Below are 20,659 nucleotides of genomic sequence, written 5' to 3' on the forward strand. Positions count from 1 at the left end.
CCAGCATTTTTTTTCCCCTTCACACCCAGTCCTAGCCCCATTTCTCCCCAGCACCCCAGGCAGCCACTTCCTCTTAGCTGGTGTAGACATGTGAATTGAAATCTCTTTGTGAGTCTTGGACTAAGTAATCCAAAAGGGCTATTTCATAGCATTTCATACATTTCAGGATTCTGTAATTCACCAAGGACTGCGGACCTGTGACCTGTTGACATGTTCATGTGCCCTAGCATGCCATTCTTTCCCCTTTTCTCTGTGCCTGGGGAGATGTCAAACATTCATCCAGGTTTGAAACTCAAAGCACCAGCACAGCACAGACCCAAGGCTTCAGGAGGCTTTTAACCTGCAAGGTCGTGTTTTGTGAATTGACTACAGCCACCTGCCCCCAGAGCGAGCCAATGGATGTCTTTCTGTTTATGAGATCTCTGATACTTGATGGACACAGAAGCAAAGGAACTGGAGTTTCTTCTTTTATTTTATGTGTTTTGGAAACAGTGTCTCTCTCTGTTGTCCAGGGTGGAGTGCAGTGGTGCGATCACAGCTCACTGCAGCCTCTAACTCCTGGGCTTAAGTGATCCTGCCACCTCAGCCTCCCCAGTAGCTGGGACTACAGGTGTGCACCACCACACTGGCTAATTTTTAATTTTTTTGTAGAAATGGGGTCTCACTATGTTGCCCAGGCTAGTCCCAAACTCCTGGGATCAAGCAATCCTGCCACCTTGGCCTCCAAAGTGCTGAGATAACAGGCATAAGCCATTTTTCTATGCTAATATTGTGTAATAATATTGTATGAATGGTGGTGGCTCACGCCTCTAATCCCATCACTTTGGGAGGCTGAGGCAGGAGGTCGAGGTTGTAGTGAGCTATGATGGCACCCTTGCACTCCAGCCTTGGCGATAGAATGAGACCCTGTCTCCAAAATAATAATAATAACAACAACAACAATAAATAATACATAAAGATTTATTAACTGAAGTCAGGGAATGTTTCTTGTTTGTTTCATTCGTTGTGCCCAGCACATAGTAAGTACACAACGACCATGCATTCGATGTCTAACTGGAGAGACTACTGGATTCCGCCTCTCCTCATGCTCCCTGTCTCTGATTCAACTGCATAATTAGGAATTGGCAGCAGTTTCAATTCTTCCCTCCCCACCTCGGTTTAAACCAATACTAAAAAGTTGTATTTGGTTGACTGTTGTCCTTCCAGGCAGATGAAAGTGGCAATTCAACCCTCTTTTTCTTATCAACCCCTGCATGTGTCAGAGCATTTGAAGATGGGATGTGTGGGAGCTCCGGCTCTCTGGTGACTTCTCTCGATTTAATTAGTCTGACCTTCTGTGATAATCCCCCTTGGATGTCCCCGGCTCCCCCTCCATTTCTGTATCATATTCAAGCTTCTGCCTTCATCAGCAAAAGACCAACTGCTCAGCTCAGCCTGTAGCATAATTCACAGCTTGGCTCTCAAAAATGAACTTTTACTCAAATGGAGCTGCTCTTAGCATTAAAATTGGCCTGAGAGAGCTAGGAAAGTTTATCTTGGAGCCAGCATGAGGTCTGTTCCTCCAAGTCAAATATTTCTCTTTAAAACTAGAATGAGCTTTAGTGTGGCACTACCAATGGCTTCCTGAAATATTGGGATATCTTTAAACATTAGCATTTAGTTACAGTGCTGAAGGCTTTCTGGAGAGTTTTAAAGTCTTTTTTCCCCCCCGTTATTCTCCCTTCTGAATAACGAGGGTTTTCATACACACTTCCTTTTTATTTCAGGGCATACAATCTCTCTGCTCAGGAGAGGAAAGGCATTAAAATAGCTCAATACTCGGCTAATCAAACGGCTATTTATTTTCAGTCTGTCCTCATAGGATTTTCTGAATGAGGTAGAGAGGCCACTTTAGAATGATCTAGAAAGTCAAAGTGGTACCCCTGGAGCTTCTGGTCTTCAGGTTTCTGGGAAAATTCCTGAGAGTTTTATGTTCTTTCAACCCCTCTAGCCCAGCCTGGGAGCTGTGTTATTATTCTCTACAGCTCCTGTTTCTCTCTCACTATTTTGGAATAAAGACCTCGCAGTGTGTGAAGGAATGGCTTCTTTCTCAGCAGCATAAGATGAGATGGAGAAATTTGTAGCATGGATTTATTCTACATTTACTGATACCTATGAGGCCAGGAATAATTTTATCCACTGGAGACACAGAGATGATCAAGGCACGGCCACTATCAAGGAGAAATCCACTGAGTGAATGAGAAGCACCCTTCAACCAAGAGGTGCAATTGAGGCAGGCATCTGGAACCCAGAGCGGGGGACAACCGGCCCGTTGGGGAGAATGGGGGAGGTCGCCATAGAGAACAGGATACTTGAGCTGGGTATTCGAGAGCCAGTAGAATCTCTACAGTTGCCGCAGGTTGGAGGGAGCTTTCTGGGAAGTGTTATGGCTCTTTGGTGAGGGAGTATAAATTTGGGGTGGCTTGAATACAGGGAACACAGCAGTAGGACATTGGGTAATGAGGTTGGAAGGTTTTTTGGGACCAGATTATGAAAGTTATTTTGGCCAGATGTGGTGGCTCACACCTGCAATCCCAACATATAGGGAGGCCAAGGTGGGAGGATCGCTTGAGGCCAGGAGTTGGAGACCAGCCTGGGCAACATGGCAAAGCCCTGTCTCTACGAAAAATACAAAAATTAGCCAAGCATAGTGGCTCATGTCTGTAGTCCCAGCTACTCAGGAGGCTGAGGCAGGAGGATCACCTGAGCCCAGGAGGTAGAGGATGCAGTGTGGTATGATCGCACCACTGCACTCCAGCCTGGGTGACAGAGCGAGACACTGTCTCTAAAAAAAAGTTTTCTTTCCACTGCTCTAAGGAAATAGTCTATCCTGTTGAACTGTGGCTATGGCAGATTTGAAACTGACCAAGGATATAATCAGATGAGATTTTTTAAATGGTGATGGACAGTGGTATGACCGAGAGAGGAGTGGAGACCAGTTAAGAACGCCGTGGCAATAGATTTGGAAGAGGCTGGGCGCGGTGGCTCACGCCTGTAATCCCCACACTTTGGGAAGCTGAGGCAGGTGGATCACTTGAGGTCAGGAGTTTGAGACCAACCTGGCAAACATGGCAAAACCCTGTCTCTACTAAAAATACAAAAATTAGCTGGGTGTGGTGGTGGGGGCCTGTAATGCCGGCTACAATGGAGGCTGAGGCAGGAGAATCGTTTGAACCCAGGAGGTGGAGTTTGCAGTGAGCTGAGATTGTACCACTTCACTCCAGCCTGAGCAACAGAGTGAGACTCCATCTCAAAAAAAAAAAAAAAATTCAGAAAAGAAATGACAAGAGTCTCAATGAGGTTAATGGCAGCAGAGAGAGATGGGAGGGAGTTTTCTGTAGCTGCCAATTAAGATCACCATTCAGTGGCTCAGAGGGTGACATTGGTGGAGTGGTCATCAAACACTGTGGCTGCCGAAGGGCTGTGAGTCCTCAGGAGCGATGCTGGGAGCTCACCATCACAGCAATTTCTCTAGATGTGCAGGCAAGTGTGTTGGGGTTAAAGGCTGTTGAGATTGTTCTCTTCTGTGGCAGAATAATTACTTACTGCTGCTTCCTTTTTTTTTTGGTAGATAGGTCTTGTTCTGTCATCCAGGCTGGAGTGCAATGGGACAATCATGAATCACTGCAGCCTCTAACTCTTAGGCTCAAGTGATCCTCCCACCTCAGCCTCCCCAGTAGCTGGGACTACAGAAATGAGCCAGCATACTTGGCTAACTAAAAATATATATATATATTTTGGTAGAGATGGGGTCTCCCTATGTTACCCAGGCTGGTCTCGAACTCCTGGCCTCAAGTAATCCTCCTGCCTCCCAGGGATTACAAGTGTGAGCCACTGCACTCAGCCATTGACTGCTCCTTGAATATCCCTGTGTTCACCCACATTTTCCCAGCCGCCTGCGGTTGGGTGGGGCCATATGACTATTTCTGGCCAGGGCTTATAGGCAGAAGTGATTTATGTTGGTTCCAGTTTGAAGCATTGAAGAGCTGGCTCTTCCCTTGCCACCGTGACCTGGAAGCCATGTCTTCTGAATATGTAGCAGTAAGATGTAAGTCCCTGGACCCGTGAGTCACCACTTGAAAGCAAACCGCCCTGGGAACTTACCAGATCTACAGTGAACTTTGCATAAATGAGAAATGAATTTTTACTGTTAAGTCACTGAGGTTTTCTGTCCCTTTTTTTCCTTTCTTTTTTTTTTTTTTTGTTTAGAGTCAGGCTTTCTCTCTGTCACCCACTCTGGAGTACAATGGTGTGATCATAGCTCACTGCAGCCTCAAACTTCTGGGCTCAAGCAATCTTCCCGTCTCAGCCTCCCAAGTAGCTGGGACTACAGGCACATGCCACTATGCCTAGCTAATTTTTCAATGCCCTGTAGAGATGGGGTCTTGCTATGTTGCCCAGGCTGGTCTTGAACTCCTGGGCTCAAGCAATCCTCTTGCCTCAGGCTCTCAAAGCGCTGGGATTACAGGCATGGGCCACCATGCTTGGCCTTTAGGGCTCTTTTGCAATGCAGCCTAACCTATCCTATCCTGACAAAAATACTCCCTTCTTCTCTAAGGCTGGTGAGGCCTGGGGAGCTGGTATGAGGCCAATATCTCTGACTGCAGGTTATTTTAGCTTCTTTACCACAAGCTGATGCATCAGAAAAGTGTCTGGAAAGAGCCACATGGCAGAGCTATGTTTATCTGCTTCAGAACACTTTGGTTCCCCTTGGCTGAAGAATATGACAGTTTTCTCAAGCAGGCAGCCCCTTGGGAGAAAAAAAAATGATTATATGGTGAAATGCCAGAGTCCTTCACAATGCCAGAGAGATTGACAGCAATTCTTAGTACTCCTGGAGTATGTGTCATCCCGAGAAAGCATAAATGTATTACAAGCCTCTGGGGGCAGCATGAAAGCTTCTTTGGTCATCAATAGTATATGCCTCTTGTCAAGCCCTGAGGCGGAGCAGGGGGCCTAGGTGGGAAGGGGATTCATAATATGTTCTGGAAGAGGAATGTGAAAGAATCTGGGGGTGTTGGGCCTGGAGAGGAGAGGACTTGGTGAGGCGGGGGGTGAGGGGTGGGTTACATGCCTGGTTCTTTAAAAATTCAAGGGCTGTGATGTGACAGAGAGAGCAGACTTATTCGTGGTGGCCCTGCAGGGCAGAGTCAGACCAACGGAGAGAACTTATACACGGAGACAGATTCCAGTTCCAGAGAAGGGCGAACATGCTACTGATGGAGATGTTGGAAAGTGGGTTGTTAGGGCTGAATCAGTGGGTGGCGAGTTCCCTGTCATTGAAAGTGATTAATTACCTGTCATCCAGCACTTTGGGAGGCAGAAGGGGGAGGATCACTTGAAACCAGGAGTTTGACACCAGCTGGGACAACACAGGGAGACCCCATATCTACATGAAAGAAAAAATTAGGAGGGCATGGTGGCACATGCCTGTAGTCCCAGCTACTCAGGAGGCTGAGGCCAGAGGATCACTTGAGCCCAAGCGCTAGAGACTGCAGTGAACTATGATGGCGCCACTACACTCCAGCCTGGGTGAAAGAATGAGACCCTGTCTCTAAAAAAAAAATAAGAAATAAAAATAAAGAGCTTAATTATAGACTGGAAAATCACTTGGTAGAAAGGTTGCTGCAGGAAAAGGGAGAAGTGAACTACACACAATCCTGGGTTTAAATACTTGATCTTGCACTTCTGTTTCTCCCACCCCAAGGCTGTGTGATTTGGGGCCAGTCAAGTGACTTTTCTGAACTGGTTTCCTTAATTGTGAATAATGAAAGCCCTGCCTCTCAGGAGTATGACAGATATATGAAGTGAAATATGTTTACGAGCAGATTTTGAGAAATGTTGATAATAGTTACAGCATCACCATCGACAAGTTCCACAATAGGACTTCACATTTCTAGGACACTGATTCTGTGTTGGGCACTGTGCTTTGTAAATATCATCTTATCTGACACTTATAATAATCGCATGAGATAGGTACTATTATTACCCCCATTTAACACATGAGAAAACAGAGGGCTGGAGTGATTGGTCCATGGTCACACAGCTAGAAAGTGGTGAAGTTGGGATTCCAATCCAGTCTTCCTGGCTCTGGAGTCTAAATGCTTAATTATTCAACTTGTTATAGCTCTTCAAGATCAACACAGAAGGTGCATGTATTAGTTCATTCTCACACTGGTATAAAGAACTACCTGAGACTGGGTAGTTGATGAAGAAAGGTTTATTTGACTTACAGTTCCACAGGCTGTACAGAAGGCATGGCTGGGGAGGCCTCAGAAAACTTACAATCATGGGGGAAGGCGAAGAGGAAGCAAGCACATCTTCACATGGTGACAGGAGAGAGAGAGAGTGAGCAAAGGGGGAAGTGCCACACACTTCTAGACAACAACAGATTTTGTGACAATGCACTCACTCTCGTGAGAACAGCAAGGAGGAAATCTGCCCTCCATGATCAAATTGCCTCCCAACAGACCCCTCCTCCAGCCCTGAAGATCGTAATTCAACATGAGATTTGGGTGGGGACACGGAGCCAAACCATATCCACGCAGGTGTGGTTTCTCTGGATACTCTAAAGAACCAAAGTTTTATTTAAAGAGGCACATCATTGTATGGGCAATTGGTTTTGATGAGATTAAGCTTTCTTTTAATATTGTGATTGTAAGCAGACTTTGTGATCCAGTTCATTGATACAGTTTGAATATGTGTCTCTTCTAAATCTCATGTTGAAATGTAATCCCCAATGTTAAAAGTAAAGCCGGGTGGGAGGTGTTTGGGTTACAGAGGTGGATTCCTCATAGCTTGGTGCTCTCTTTACCATGATGAGTGAGTGAGTTCTCATGAGATTTGGTCATGGAAAAGTGTGTGGCACCTTCCCCTCTCTCTTGCTCCTGCTATGTGACGTGACTACTCCCCTTTGCTTTCTGCCATAAGTAAAAGCTCCCTGAGGCCTCCCCAGAAGGAGTGCAGATGCCAGCACTATGCTTCCTTTACAGCCTGTGATCCATGAGCCAATTAAACCTCTTAATAAATTACCCAGCTTCATGCATTTCTTTCTACCAATGCAAGAATGGCCTAATGCATCTACCGAATCCATTGAATCACATGGAATCTGGGTAGGGAAGTGCCTCGCAAGCACTTTGATCTACAAAGCAGTGCCTTTCGGGATTTATTTCAGTAATGGGGTACTGAAGAAGCATTAACTCTGTATCATGGCCTGTAGCATGCAAGTAGGACTTGAGAGAGGAGAACAAAGGCAGCTTAAAGTGCAGGTGGAAAAACTGCTTTATAAGAATGATTATTGGCCGAGTGCAGTGGCTCACGTCTGTAATCCCAGCACTTTGGGAGGCCAAGGTGGGCGGATTACCTGAGGTTGGGAGTTCAAGAGCAGCTTGACCAAGGTGGAGAAACCCCCCTCTACTAAAAATACAAAATTAGCTGGGTGTGGTGTCACATGCCTGTAATCCCAGCTACTCGGGAGGCAAAGGCAGGAGAATCGCTTGAACCCAGGAGGCAGAGGTTGTGGTGACCTGAGATCACGCCATTGCACTCCAGCCTAGGCAACAAGAGTGAAACTCTGTCTCAAAAAAAAAAAAAAAAAAAAAAAAGATTATTTTAGGCCAGGTGCAGTGGCTCATGCCTGTAATCCCAGTATTTTGGGAGGCCGAGGTGGAAGGATTACTTGAACCCAGGAGTTTGAGGGCGCAGTGAGCTATGATTGCACCAGTACTGCACTCCAGACTGGGCAACAGAGCAAGACTCTGCCTCAAAAAAAAAAAAAGAGAATAATTATTTTAGATTTTTAGAGCCCTAGTCTAGAGAAATTAGACTTTATAAACACACATACAAATAAAAATTGCATTTTTTTTTGGTGGGGGTTATTAATTTGCATTTCCTTATATAATGAGGTTTTAGACTATCATAGAATTCCCTGAGGTTGCCCAGCCTCCCCCTCTTCTTTGCTTCCTTCTTAATCTTATGAAAATGCTCAAAGATACACAAAAGTAAAGAGAAAAGTATAATGAACCCAGATAAAGAGTTCCTTTCAATATCTTTTCTTTGGCGTATTTGAAATAATTGCCTATGAAGTTTAGGAAGATTTCATTTTGTGTAAAGTGAAGCATAAACATGTTTTATAAAATTATCCTCAGGAGATATGTACCCGTGATAAAACTGTAAAGATCTTCTCCTAATATAAATCAGTAAATCTAGTAGAATAGCAATATCAGAAAGTTTCTTTCTTTACATCTGCATTTTAAAAATCTGCCCTTCATGAGAATTTGAAGCTAAGGAGAAACGCTAAAAATACTTGTTTAGGCTAATATTTTTAGCCAGTTTGTTATGATAGAAGACATAGGATGCAACTGATCAATTATTTCAGTGAAATAATCACATTGATGGATTTTTTTCCCCCTGCTAAGTTAACTGATGGCTTCACAGAATCAACCTATCAAGGTTTTTTTTTTTTTAATTGAGACAGAGTCTTGCTCTGTTGCCCAGGCTGGAGTGCAGTAGTGCTATCACAGCTCACTGCAGCCTCCAACTTCTAGACTCAAGTGATTCTCCCACCTCAGCCTCCTGAGTAGTTGGGACTATAGGTGCGTGACACTATGCCTGGCCATTTTTTTTTTTTCCAGAGACAGGGTCTTGCTATGTTGCTTAGGCTGATCTCCAACTCGTGGCCTCAACGGATCCTCCTGCCTTGGCCTCCCAAAGTGCTGGGATTACAGGAATGAGCCACCATGCTTGGCCAGAATCAAACTTTCAAAGCATGATTTAGAATTTTAGCCCAGTGCTGTCTGGACCAGGAAGAGGAAGGAAGACATATTTGGAGCTGGAGGAGGAATGTTATGACGGGTTAGTGGTTATCCAGGAGGCTCAGGAACAGGATAACCTGGCCTTTGGGTCTCCACCTGTGAGGAACTCCAAAGGCAGAAATAAATTTCTGGAGCTTGGCAGATGGTGGTGAAGAGGTGAGCATGACTTGTAGTTGAAGCATTGAGTGTTAAAGTGCTGCTTCTGAGGGGCCACTGGAAGGGGGTGGGAGGCAGAAGATGAGGGGATCAAATCATTCTGTTATAATGACACATGCACACATATGTTCACCATAGCACTATTCACAATAGCAAAGACATAATTCAACCTAAATGCCCATCAGTGATAGAGACTGGATAAAGAAAATATGGTACATCTACACCATGGAATACTATGCAGCCATAAAAAAGAACAAGATCATGTCCTTTGCAGGGACATGGATGGAGCTGGAGGCCATTATCCTCAGCAAACCAACACAGGAACAGAAAACCAAACACTGCATGTTCTCATTTATAAGTGGTAGCTAAATGATGAGAACACATGGACAAATAGAGGGAAATGGCACACACTGGGACCTTTCAGAGGGTGGAGGGTTTGCCCTTCAAGGAGGAGGGAGAGGATTAGGAAAAATAACTAACGCGTACCACGCTTAATACCTGGATGATGAAATGATCTGTACAACAAACCCCCAAGACACAAGTTTACCTATGTCACAAACCCATACTTGTACCCCTGAACTTAAAATAAAGGTTAAGACCGGCCGGGCACGGTGGCTTACGCCTGTAATCCTAGCACTTTGGGAGGCCGAGGCGGGTGGATCACGAGGTCAGGAGATCGAGACCATCCTGGCTAACACAGTGAAACCCTGTCTCTACTAAAAATACAAAAAAAAAGCTGGGCATGGTGGCAGGCACCTGTAGTCCCAGCTACTCGGGAGGCCGAGGCAGGAGAATGGTGTGAACCCGGGAGGGGGAGTTTGCAGTGAGCTGAGATCGCGCCACTGTACTCCAGCCTGGAGAACAGAGCGAGATTCCATCTCAAATAAATAAATAAATAAAATAAAGGTTAAGACCCCTCCTCCACAAAAAACCCCCACAAAGTATTATCAAGAAGAAGGTGGTAAGTTGCAGGGCTCATGCCTGTAATCCCAGCACTTTGGGAGGCTGAGGTGGGCAGATTGCTTGAGGTCAGGAGTTCGAGACCAGCCTGGGCAATGTGGCGAAACCCTGTCTCTACAAAAAAAAAAAAAAAAAAAAAAAAAATTTGTTAGGCATGTTGGACAAAGGTTCAGGATGAAGTTAGAGAACCAGGTGAAGGTGTCAGAAATCTGTTCTTGGTGTAACTGTTCCCATCATAGGCTAGGGTCATTGCAAACGTGGAGACACTGAAACAGTGGTAGATTTCACCTCTATGGAACCATCTGGGGGTATTACATAGAGCATGGTTCTCACACTGCAGACCGTTAAAGGCCCTGGGGAGCTTTTAAAGAACCCCATGCCCAGGCCATATCAAAAGAATTGAGAATCTCTGCAGGGGGCACCCGGGTGTCAGCACTCTAGTTCCCCAGGTGATTTCAATGTGCAGCCACGTGAGATGGAGTGGCATAGCGTATGAGACCAGGCCTGAAGGCACCTGTTCCATCCTGGCACTAGCACTTTACAAGTTATGCGATCTTGGACACATTGCTTAACTTCTCTGAGCTTCAGTTGTTCAGCTATAATTTAGAGGGGTTAGACTGGCCGGGTGCGGTGGCTCACGCCTGCCATCCCAGCACTTTGGGAAGCTGAGGTGGGAGGGTCACTTGAGCCCAGGAGTTCAAAACCAGTGTGGCCAACGTGGTGAAACCTCGTCTCTACTAAAAATATAAAAATTAGCCGGATGTGGTGGCGCACACCTGTAATTCCAGCTACTCAGGAGGCTGATTCAGGAGAACGCTTGAACCTGGGAGGCAGGAGTTGAAGTGAGCCAAGATCGCGCCATTGCATTCCAGTCTGGGTGACAGAGTGAGACTCTATCTCAGAAAATATAAATAAATAAATAAATAAATAAATAAATAAATAAATAAATAAAGGAGTTAGACTAAATGATCTTGTTGGTGGTTTAAAAAAATGGCCACAAAATTCTTTGAGAGGTAGGGTCTCTGCCCCTCCCATGGAATCTGGACTCTGGAACTGCTTGGTCAATAGAAAACGGCAGACGTGATGCTGTTCTGGATTCCAGTATCCGTCTTAAGAAACTGACAGTTTCTACTTCCTGCCTTGTGGGACGCTTGCTTCTGGAACGCAGCCACCAGGCTGAGCAGCCCAGGTCACATGGAGAGACTATGCGTAGAGAGTGACGTTAGTGCAATGCCTTCAGATGGTATCGGTCCCAGCCATTGAGTCATTCTGAGCCTTTGAGCCTTTGTAGCTGATGCCTTGGATAGACGCGGTAGAGCAGAGACAAGCTGTCCCCATGGTGTCCTGCCCAAATTCCTCACCCACTGTGTCCCTGAACAGAATGAACTTGATATTTTTCTTTGTGAAGTTTCTGGGTGGGTAGGTAGGCAGCAATGATAATTACGATGATCTTTCAGCCTGCACATTTAAGGAGTATTACAGAGTTATAGTATAGGGGAGTGTTTGAGAGGGTAAACTCTGGAGGCAGACGGTCTAGGTTTAAATCCTGGTGTCATTTTTCTCTAGCTGTGTGACTTTGGATAATTACTTACCCTTTCTTTCTTTGTGTTTGGAGAGACATGCTCTTGCTCTGTCACCCAGGCTGGAGTGCGGTGGTGCCATCACTGCTCACTGCAGCCTCCAGCTCCTGGGCTCAAGGGATCTTCCCACCTCAGTCTCTCAAGTAGCTGGGACCACAGGTACACATCACTATACTTGGCTAATTTTTAAATTTTTCTTTTTGTAGACGTGAGGAGGAGGGGGTCTCCCTATGTTGCCCAGGCTGGCCCCGAACTTCTGGCCTCAAACAATCCTCCTGCCTCTGCCTCCCAAAGTGGTGGGATTACAGGTGTGAGCCACAGTACCCAGCACTACCTACCCTTTCTAGGTCTCTCTTCCTCCATCTGAAATGGAATAATAATCATTTAAATCATAGGGTTGTTGTGAGATTAAATAACTTAATATTAAGATGTTAATATTTAATACTTAATCTGGGACTTAAGGAGTGAGTCTGCAGTGATTCTGAGAATGGTGGTGATAAAGAAGGTGGCTTAGCCTTGTGTGCTCTGTAGCTTGCAAGATGCTTGGGGGTGGCCTGGGGTGGTGGGGGCTGCCGCATAAACTGAGCGTGATGAGCATTTGCCGGGTGCGTGTTCCATGTTGCTAAGTACATCCAGAGATACACATTGTTCTTAACGATTCAGCAAGTGTTCAAAGGCACCTTGGGAGTGTGTAGCATGTCTCTGGACCTGTCACTGTCACATTGCTCAGAAATTGGATTCTGCAGAGTGGAAACATGTGGCTTATTGGCAAGGCGACTGGTTCAGAGCAGGGACATTCCCAGGCTGAGAGAGAGCACCTTGTCCATTGGGTTACAGCCCTCATAAAAACCTGTTTGTGTGTGCGTGCGTGCGTGCGTGTGTGTGTGTGTTTGATATGGAGTCTCGCTCTTTTGCCCAGGCTGGAGTGCAGTGGTGCGATCTCAGCGCACTGCAACATCCACCTCTTGGGTTCCAGCAATTCTTCTGCCTCAGCCTCCCGATTAATTGGTGTTTGCATTTTTTTCTGGATGCTCTGAGACTTCAGGTCACCGTGAGTGGTGAGGGGAGGATAGCTCCAGCTGCACTCCTTTCTTGTATGCCCAGGCTGCTAAAATCAAGCATCAGACCCACAAAGTATGGGAAATGCTGGACCTGGTGGAGGAGGGAGGCCACACAGCCCAAGCGCTTCTGACTTTGGTCTTTTTTGCCTCCACATAGATAGAGACCCGGGAGAGGGTTTGTCTGTACTTCTGCATTTGAGGTCGTCAATTTCCATTTGAAAACCAGAAGTGGGCTGGGCTCTGTGGCTCACGCCTGTAATCTCAGCACTTTGGGAGGATCAGGAGGGCGGATTACCTGAGGTCAGGAGTTCGAGACCAGCCTGGCCAACATGGTGAAACCCATCTCCACTAAAAATACAAAAAGTAGCCGGAGATGGCAGTGGACCTCTGTGATCCCAGCTACTTGGGAGGCTGAGGCAGGAGAATCGCTTGAACCTGGGAGTTGGAGGTTGCAGTGAGCCGAGGTCACGTCACACTGTACTCCAGCCTGGGCGACAGAGTGAGACTGTCTCAAAACAAAAAACGAAACACAAAACCAAAAAACCCGAAAACAATCTTTGTCTTTTTGAGCTCCAGTCAGGAGAGACATAGATAAAAAATAAAATATAGTTTATTAGTGATAAGTGATGTGTAGAAAATAAAGCAGGGAAGAAAGATGGACACTTACAGAGTGGGGGACTCTTTGAGTTTTAAATACCACGCAGGGAAGACCCTGCTGAGAGGGTGACATTGAATCAAGCCTTGAAAGAGGTGAATAAGTGTGAAGCTGCCTGGGGGACAAGCCTTCCAGGTAAATGCTAGCAGCCCAGGTAACTGCCTGGGGATGGCGCGTGGTGTGTTTGAGAAAACAGCAAGGAAGCCAGTGTAGCTGGCCTGGCACGGGTGAGGGGGAGAGGAATGGGAATGAGGAAACTGCAACTTCAGGACCAGATCATCTACCACCTTGTGGATCATTCCAAGGACTGTGGCTTTTACTCTCAGTGAAATGGGAAGACCATGGAAGGTTTAGAGCAGTGGAGGGATAGGATCCCATTGAATTTGTAAAAATTAAATCAAAAAATTAAAAACACAGCACGCTGAGAGGCCGAGGCGGGTGGATCACGAGGTCAAGAGGTCGAGACCATCCTGGCCAGCATGGCGAAACCCCGTCTCTACTAAAAATACAAAAATTAGCTGGGCGTGGTGGCAGGCACCTGTAATCCCAGCTGCTCGGGAGGCTGAGGCAGGAGAATGGCGTAAATCCAGGAGGCGGAAGTTGCAGGGAGCCGAGATCTCGCTACTGCACTCTAGCCTGGCAACAGTGCGAGACTCTGTTCTCAAAAAAAAAAAAAAAAAAATTAAAACAGCTTTATTGAGATAAAAGTGACATAGGGTAAATGGCACTTATTTATTTCCTTTTTTAAGTTGTAGATCTTTTTTAAGCTATAGATTTAATGGATATAACTTGATGTGTTTGGAGAAAAGTTTACACCTGTGAAGCCATGAAACCATCATCAAAATCAATGCTGTCAACGTATCCATCACCTCCAATAAGTTTTCCCTCACCTCCCCTTCCCTGCCCTGCCCCACTGTAGGCTATACACATTTCAAGTGTGCAGTGTGGTAATTTAAAAAATGTGTAGGCTGGTTGTGATGGCTTATGCCTGTAATCTCAGCACTTTGGGAGGCCAAGGTGGGCGGATCGCTTGAGGCCAGGAGTTTGAGATCAGCCTGGGCAACATGGTAAAACCCCGTCTCTACTAAAAACAATATAAAAATTATCTGGGCATGGTGGCATGTGGCTGTAATCCCAGCTACTTTGGAGACTGAGCCAGGAATCATTACTTGAACTCTGGAGGTGGAGGCTGCAGTGAGCCAAGATGTCACCACTGCACTCCAGCCTGGGCGATAAAAAACAAAAACAACACAAAAAATTTAATTGTAGTAAAATACGCATAACATAAAATTTACCATCTTTGCCGTATTTTAGTGTGTGGTTCATTAGCATTAAGACCATTCACATTGTTGAGTAGCCAAACTTCAGAACTTCATCTTGCAAAACAGAAACTCTACGCCCATTAAACAAGCCCCCATTGTCCCCTCCCCTAGCCCCTGGCAACCACCATGTAACTTTCTGTCTCTATGAGTTGTTTTTTTTTTTTTTTTTTTAATTTTTGAGACAAAGTCTTGCTCTATTGCCCAGGCTGGAGTGCAGTGGTGTGGTCTCAGCTCACTGCAACTTCTGCCTGCCAGGCTCAAGCAATTCTCCTTCCTCAGCCTTCTGAGTAGCTGAGATTACAGGCATGGGCCACTATGACCAGCTAATTTTTGTATTTTTAGTAGAGATGGGGTTTCACCATGTTGGCCAAGCAGGTCTCAAATTCCCGACCTCAAGTGATCTGCCCACCTTGGCCTCCCAAAGTGCTGGAATTACAGGCATAAGCCACAGTGCCTGGCCTCTCTCTGTGAATTTGACCACACTAAGTACCTTGTATGAATGGAATAATCCAATACTTGTCTTTTTTTTTTTTTTTTTTTTTTTTTGAGACCGAGTGTTGTGCAGGCTGGAGTGCAGTGGTGTGATCTCAACTCACTGCAACCTCCACCTCCCAGGTTTAAGTGGTTCTCATGCCTTAGCCTCCTGAGTAACTGGGATTACAAGCACTTGCCACCACGCCTGTCTAATTTTTTGTATTTTTAGTAGAGACAGGGTTTCACCATATTGGCCAGGATGGTCTCCAACTCCTCACCTCAAGTGATCCGCCTGCCTCAGCCTCCCAAAGTGCTGGGATTACAGGTGTGAGCCACCACACCAGGCCCAATACTTGTCTTTTGATTACTGGCTTATATCACAAAACATAATGTCCTCAAAGTTCATCTGTGTTGTATCATGTGACAGGATTTTCCTTCCATTGTAATATATACGCCACATTTTAAACTCCGTTCATCTCTCAATAGACCTTGGGTTGGTTCGTCTTTTTGGCAATTATGAATAACGCTGCTATGAATATGGGTGTATAAATATCTCTTGGAGATCCTGCCGTCAATTCTTTTGGGTATATACCCAGAAATAGAATTGCTGGATCATATGGTAACGCTATTTTAAAGTTTTTGAGGAGTGGCCATACTGTTTTCTGTAGCAGCCGCACCATTTTGTATTCCACCAAGAGGTGTAAGGGTCCCAGTTTCTTCGCATCTTTGCCAACACTTGTCATTCTTCTCTTCTCTTCTCTGCACTCCAGTCTGGAATACAGAGTGAGACCCTGTACAAAAAGAAAAGAAAAGAAAAGACAAAGACAAAGAGAAAGAAAGAGAAAAAAAGAAAGAGAAAGAAAGAAAGAAAAGAAAGAAAGAAAAAAAGAAAGAGAAAGAAAGAGGGAAAGAAAGAAAGAATCAGGCAAGAGATGATGATGGCTTGGACCAGGGTGGTTGTAGCGGAGATGATGAGAAGACGAGGGATTTGGGGGTATCTTGAATCTAGAACCAATGGGATTTTCTGATGGATTGGATGTGAGATGTAAAACAAGGAGAGAAAGTAAAGAGACTCCAGCAGAAGAGTTGGAAGGATGCCTTACATGAGACTGGAAGGCAGCGGGCAGGACAGGTGAGGGCAAAGACCTGGAGCCCTGTGTTTGACTTATTAGGTTTGAGATGCCTGTTGACATCCCAAGTGGAATCGGCATTTGGACATATGAATCTAAGCTCAGTGTGATTCAGCCTCTGGTCACACTAGGTTCTATGTTATCTTCTGGTATTTCTCTTCTGGATTTATATCCTCCGCTGAACTTGTCACTTCCTTTATTGGAGCCATATACTTACTAACTGCACACATTCTGAGTCATGTAGGCAGTTGTCAGGACTCGAGCTCAACTTGGATCAGCTACGTTTCCGTCTCTCGGCTACTCGTATCCTGATTTGTCCTTCACAAGCCCGTAACAATGCAGGAGCCGCCAGTGAAGTCACTTTCCACGCATGGCTTTGGACTGGGTAGAGATTTTCAAGCTTTGCTGACTTTTGGGAAGAAAAAGCCTAAGGCTGCCTTTAGGTTCGTCTCTCATTATCCTGAAGCCTGTCCCTCTGGTGATTTGCATTTTTCTCCATTTGTAGATTTAAATGAATCTGGGCATAATGCTGCCTGCTGTTCAACTCTTCCTGCCTGTTGACCAAATCACACAAGGGAGGCGTAACCACCCGGTCCTGGTCCTGAAGGTCAAAGCAGCTTCCTGGAAGGTTACTGTTTTTGTTGTTGTTGTTGTTGGTTTGTTTTTAATTTAGTATTTCTTTTTTCAAATTTTCTATTTCCATAGGTTATTGGGGAACAGGTGGTATTTGGTTACATAAGTTCTTTAGTGGTGATTTGTGAGATTTTGGTGCACCCATCACCTGAGCAGTATACACTGAACCCAATTTGTAGTCTTTTGACCCTCACCCCCTTCCCATCCTTTCTCCCTGAGTCCCCAAAGTCCACTGTGTCATTCTTATGCCTTTGCATCCTCATAGCTTAGCTCCCACTTATGAGTGAGAACATACGATGTTTGGTTTTCCATCTTAGTGTAATAGTCTCCAATTCCATCCAAGTTGCTGCAAATGCCATTAATTCATTCCTTTTTATGGCTGAGTAGTAGTCCATCATATATATGTACTACAGTGTCTTTATCCACTCGTTAATTGATGGGCATCTGGGTTGGTTCCACGGTTTTGCAATTGCAAACTGTACCGCTGTAAACATGTGTGTGCAAGTATCTTTTTTGTATAATGACTTTGTTTCCTCTGGGTAGATGCCCAGTAGTGGGATTGCTGGATCAAATAGTAGTTCTACATTTAGTTTTTAAAGGATTCTCCATACTATTTCCGGAAGGTTACTGTTCATCCAGATCAAACTTGGGTCAATTTCCCAACTGTGCAGAGATTTGTTTTGCGTTTTGAGTATTGGGTTTAAGAAAAAGACTTCATCTTTTCTTTTCTTTTCTTTTTTTTTGAGACAGGGTCTTGCTGGAGTGCAGTGGCACAATCATAGCTCAGTGCAACCTAGAACTCCTGGTCTCAAGCAATCCTTCCATCTCAGCCTTCCCAGTAGTTGGGACTACAGGCATGCACCACCATGCCTGGTTAAGGAAAAGACTTTATCTTTAAGGAAGATCGAATAACCAGTCCTGGTATATTATTGAGGCCAATAAATGCCTCTTTGGTCCTCTAGGCAAGTGAAGCAGTGCCATCAGCTGGCTGGTCCCACACACCACATGGTGTCCCCGGGGGGATGTATGCTGAGTTTATTATTTCAAATATCTTAGATGCAGAGTTCCCAGATGTAATATTAGGCTGCCCAGAAGGTGCCAATTCATTAGAGTAGCTTTCGGTATATTTTAATTTTGTTTCCCACCAGATCTCTACTTAGTACTAAAACCAAAATAATTCCAAAAGGAAAAGTGATTTATACACCTCCCTTGTTCATGCAGTGGTGATTTTCATTATTCCTTTCTCCTTCTGGTTCTTTTCCACTTCTCATCATGTTTACATTGTTGTAAATCATTGTGTTTATGCATTTGAAGTGATACCATTTTGTATTATCATTATTCTTTTTTTTTTTTTTTTGAGACAGGGTCTTGCTCTGTTGCCCAGGCTGGAGTGTAGTGGTGGTGTGAGCTCTACTTACTGCAGCCTCGATCTCCTGGGCTCAATCATCCCTCCCACCAGCTGGGACAACAGGCATGTGCCGTCACACCCAGCTTGTCTTCATATTTTTGTAGAGATAGGGTTTTACCATGTTGCCCAGGCTCGTCTCAAGTGATCTGCCTGCCTTGGTCTCCCAAAGTGCTGGGATTGCATGCGTGAGCCACCATGTCCAGCCTGAAGAGCTTTACTTAATTCTCATAATCACTCTTTAGGTACTGTCATTAGCCCCGTTTTACAGATGAGGAAATTGAAGCATATATATATACACATACACACATATATATACACACACACATATATACACACATACACATACATACACACATATATACACAAATATATGTGTATATATACACACATATATAGACATATGTGTGTATATATACATATATAGACATATGTGTGTATATACATATATATACCCACACACAAAAATACATAAATATATACATGTATATGTACATTTATTTTTCTTGTTAGCAATGACTTTGCAAAAAACATCTCATGTAGTTTTTTTTTTAAATATTTAAAAATTCCTTAGAATAAAGGGATATTATGAAATTTTGAGATGATCCCTGATGTCCAATAGTGTATGAGTCAACTCACTTTACCACAGTATTGTAATACTAGGTAACTCTTAAAATTCTCCTAATGTAGGGGGCCGGGCATGGTGGCTCATGCCTGTAATCCCAGCACTTTAAGAGGCTGAGTGGGGTGGATCACTTGAGGCGAGGAATTTGAGACCAGCCTGGCCAGCATGGCAGGACACCGTCTCTACTAAAAATACAAAAATTTGCCAGGCGTGGTGGTGCACACTTGTAATCCCAGCTACTTGGGAGGCTGAGACATGAGAATCACTGGATCCTGGGAGGTGGAGGCTGAAGTGAGCTGAGATTACACCACTGCACTCCAGCCTGGGTGACAGAGCGAGAGACTCTGTCTCAAAAAACAAAAAACACCCAATTATCTTAATGTAGTGGGTGTAAGATGCTCCCACACTGTGCTAGTGAGTATTTATTTGATCACAGCAAAGTTGAACATTTTTTCACATGCTTGTTTACCAATAGCATCTCTTTTTTTCATGAATTGCCTTCTCAAGTTCTTTGCCAGTTTACATATTGGAGACTTATTTATTTATTTTGTATCAACATGCATAAGTTCTTTTTTTTTTTGAGATGGAGTTTCATTCTTGTTGCCTGGGCTAGGGTGGAATGGTGTGATCTTGGCTCACTGCAACCTCTGCCTTCCGGGTTCGAGCAATTCTCCTGCCTCAGCCTCCCAAGTAGCTGGGATTACAGATGCCCCCACAACACCCAGCTAACTTTTTTAGTATTTTAAGTAGAGATGGGGTTTCACCATGTTGGCCAGGCTGGTCTCCAACTCCTGACCTCAGGTGATCCACCTACCTCAGCGTCCCAAAATGCTGGGATTACAGGAGTGAGCCACCGTGCCCGGCCCAACATGTGTAAATTCTTTATGTAACACAGACCTTTTTGTTATATTTGCTGTGAACATTCACTCCAGATAGTTTCCCTTTGATTTTAGCTTTGGAAGTTTTGTCAAGTGGTTGTTTACTCTGATAACATACAAACCATCCATCCTCTGTGATTTCTTTCAATGTAACTTGTAAAGTTATCACCCTTTGTGCTTGCGTTAGCAGCACATATACTGAAGTTGAGACAGTACACTGGAGATCTGCATGGCCCTTGCATCAGGATGACATAGATTTATAAAGTCCATATTTTTTGTAGTATAAGAATATAGGCCAGGCTTAGTGGCTCACACCTGTAATCCCAGCATTTTAGGATGCCAAGGCTGGTGGGTCACCTGAGGTCAACAGTTTGAGACCAGCCTGGCCAACATCGTGAAACTCCGTCTCTACTAAAAATACAAAAATTAGCTGGGCGTGGTGGTGAGCACCTGTAATCCCAGCTGCTCAGGAGGCTGAGGTGAGAGAATCGCTTGAACCTGGGAGGCAGAAGTTGCAGTGAGCCAAGATCGTGCCATTGCACTCCAGCCTGGGCAACAAGAGAGAAATTCCATCTAAAAAAAAAAAAAAAAAAATTAGATCTCAGGGAAGCTGTTACAACACCCTCCTCCCCACAAAAAAACTTATCAGCCCTGTGAAGATAGCAGTATAGTAAAGCAAGTTCCTTTTTAGAGATGAGAATTTTCTTCAAGCTTTTCCTATCCATATTCATGTTATCTGTGCCTATAATTTTCTTTTTGTATGTTTTATCTTTATCAGGGTTTGAGAAGAAGTTCATGCTTGCCGAATAGACATAAAGGAACTCATCTCTTTTTGCATATATATATATATATATATATACACACACACACACACGTATGTATATATACATATATACATATTTTTTTTAAGACAGGATCTCACTGTTAC

The 20,659-nt window shown here is 44.6% G+C and overlaps 1 non-coding gene across 1 annotated transcript; it reads left to right on the forward strand.

Moving 5' to 3' along the window:
• Positions 1 to 19,905: 19,905 nt before the first annotated feature.
• LOC112621900 lies at positions 19,906 to 20,007 on the forward strand. The gene has a single exon (XR_003118832.1). It is a non-coding gene; the product is annotated as a U6 spliceosomal RNA (small nuclear RNA).
• Positions 20,008 to 20,659: the final 652 nt, after the last annotated feature.

The sequence above is a fragment of the Theropithecus gelada genome, chromosome 3, assembly GCF_003255815.1.
Source record: "Theropithecus gelada isolate Dixy chromosome 3, Tgel_1.0, whole genome shotgun sequence".
Lineage (NCBI taxonomy): Eukaryota > Metazoa > Chordata > Mammalia > Primates > Cercopithecidae > Theropithecus > Theropithecus gelada.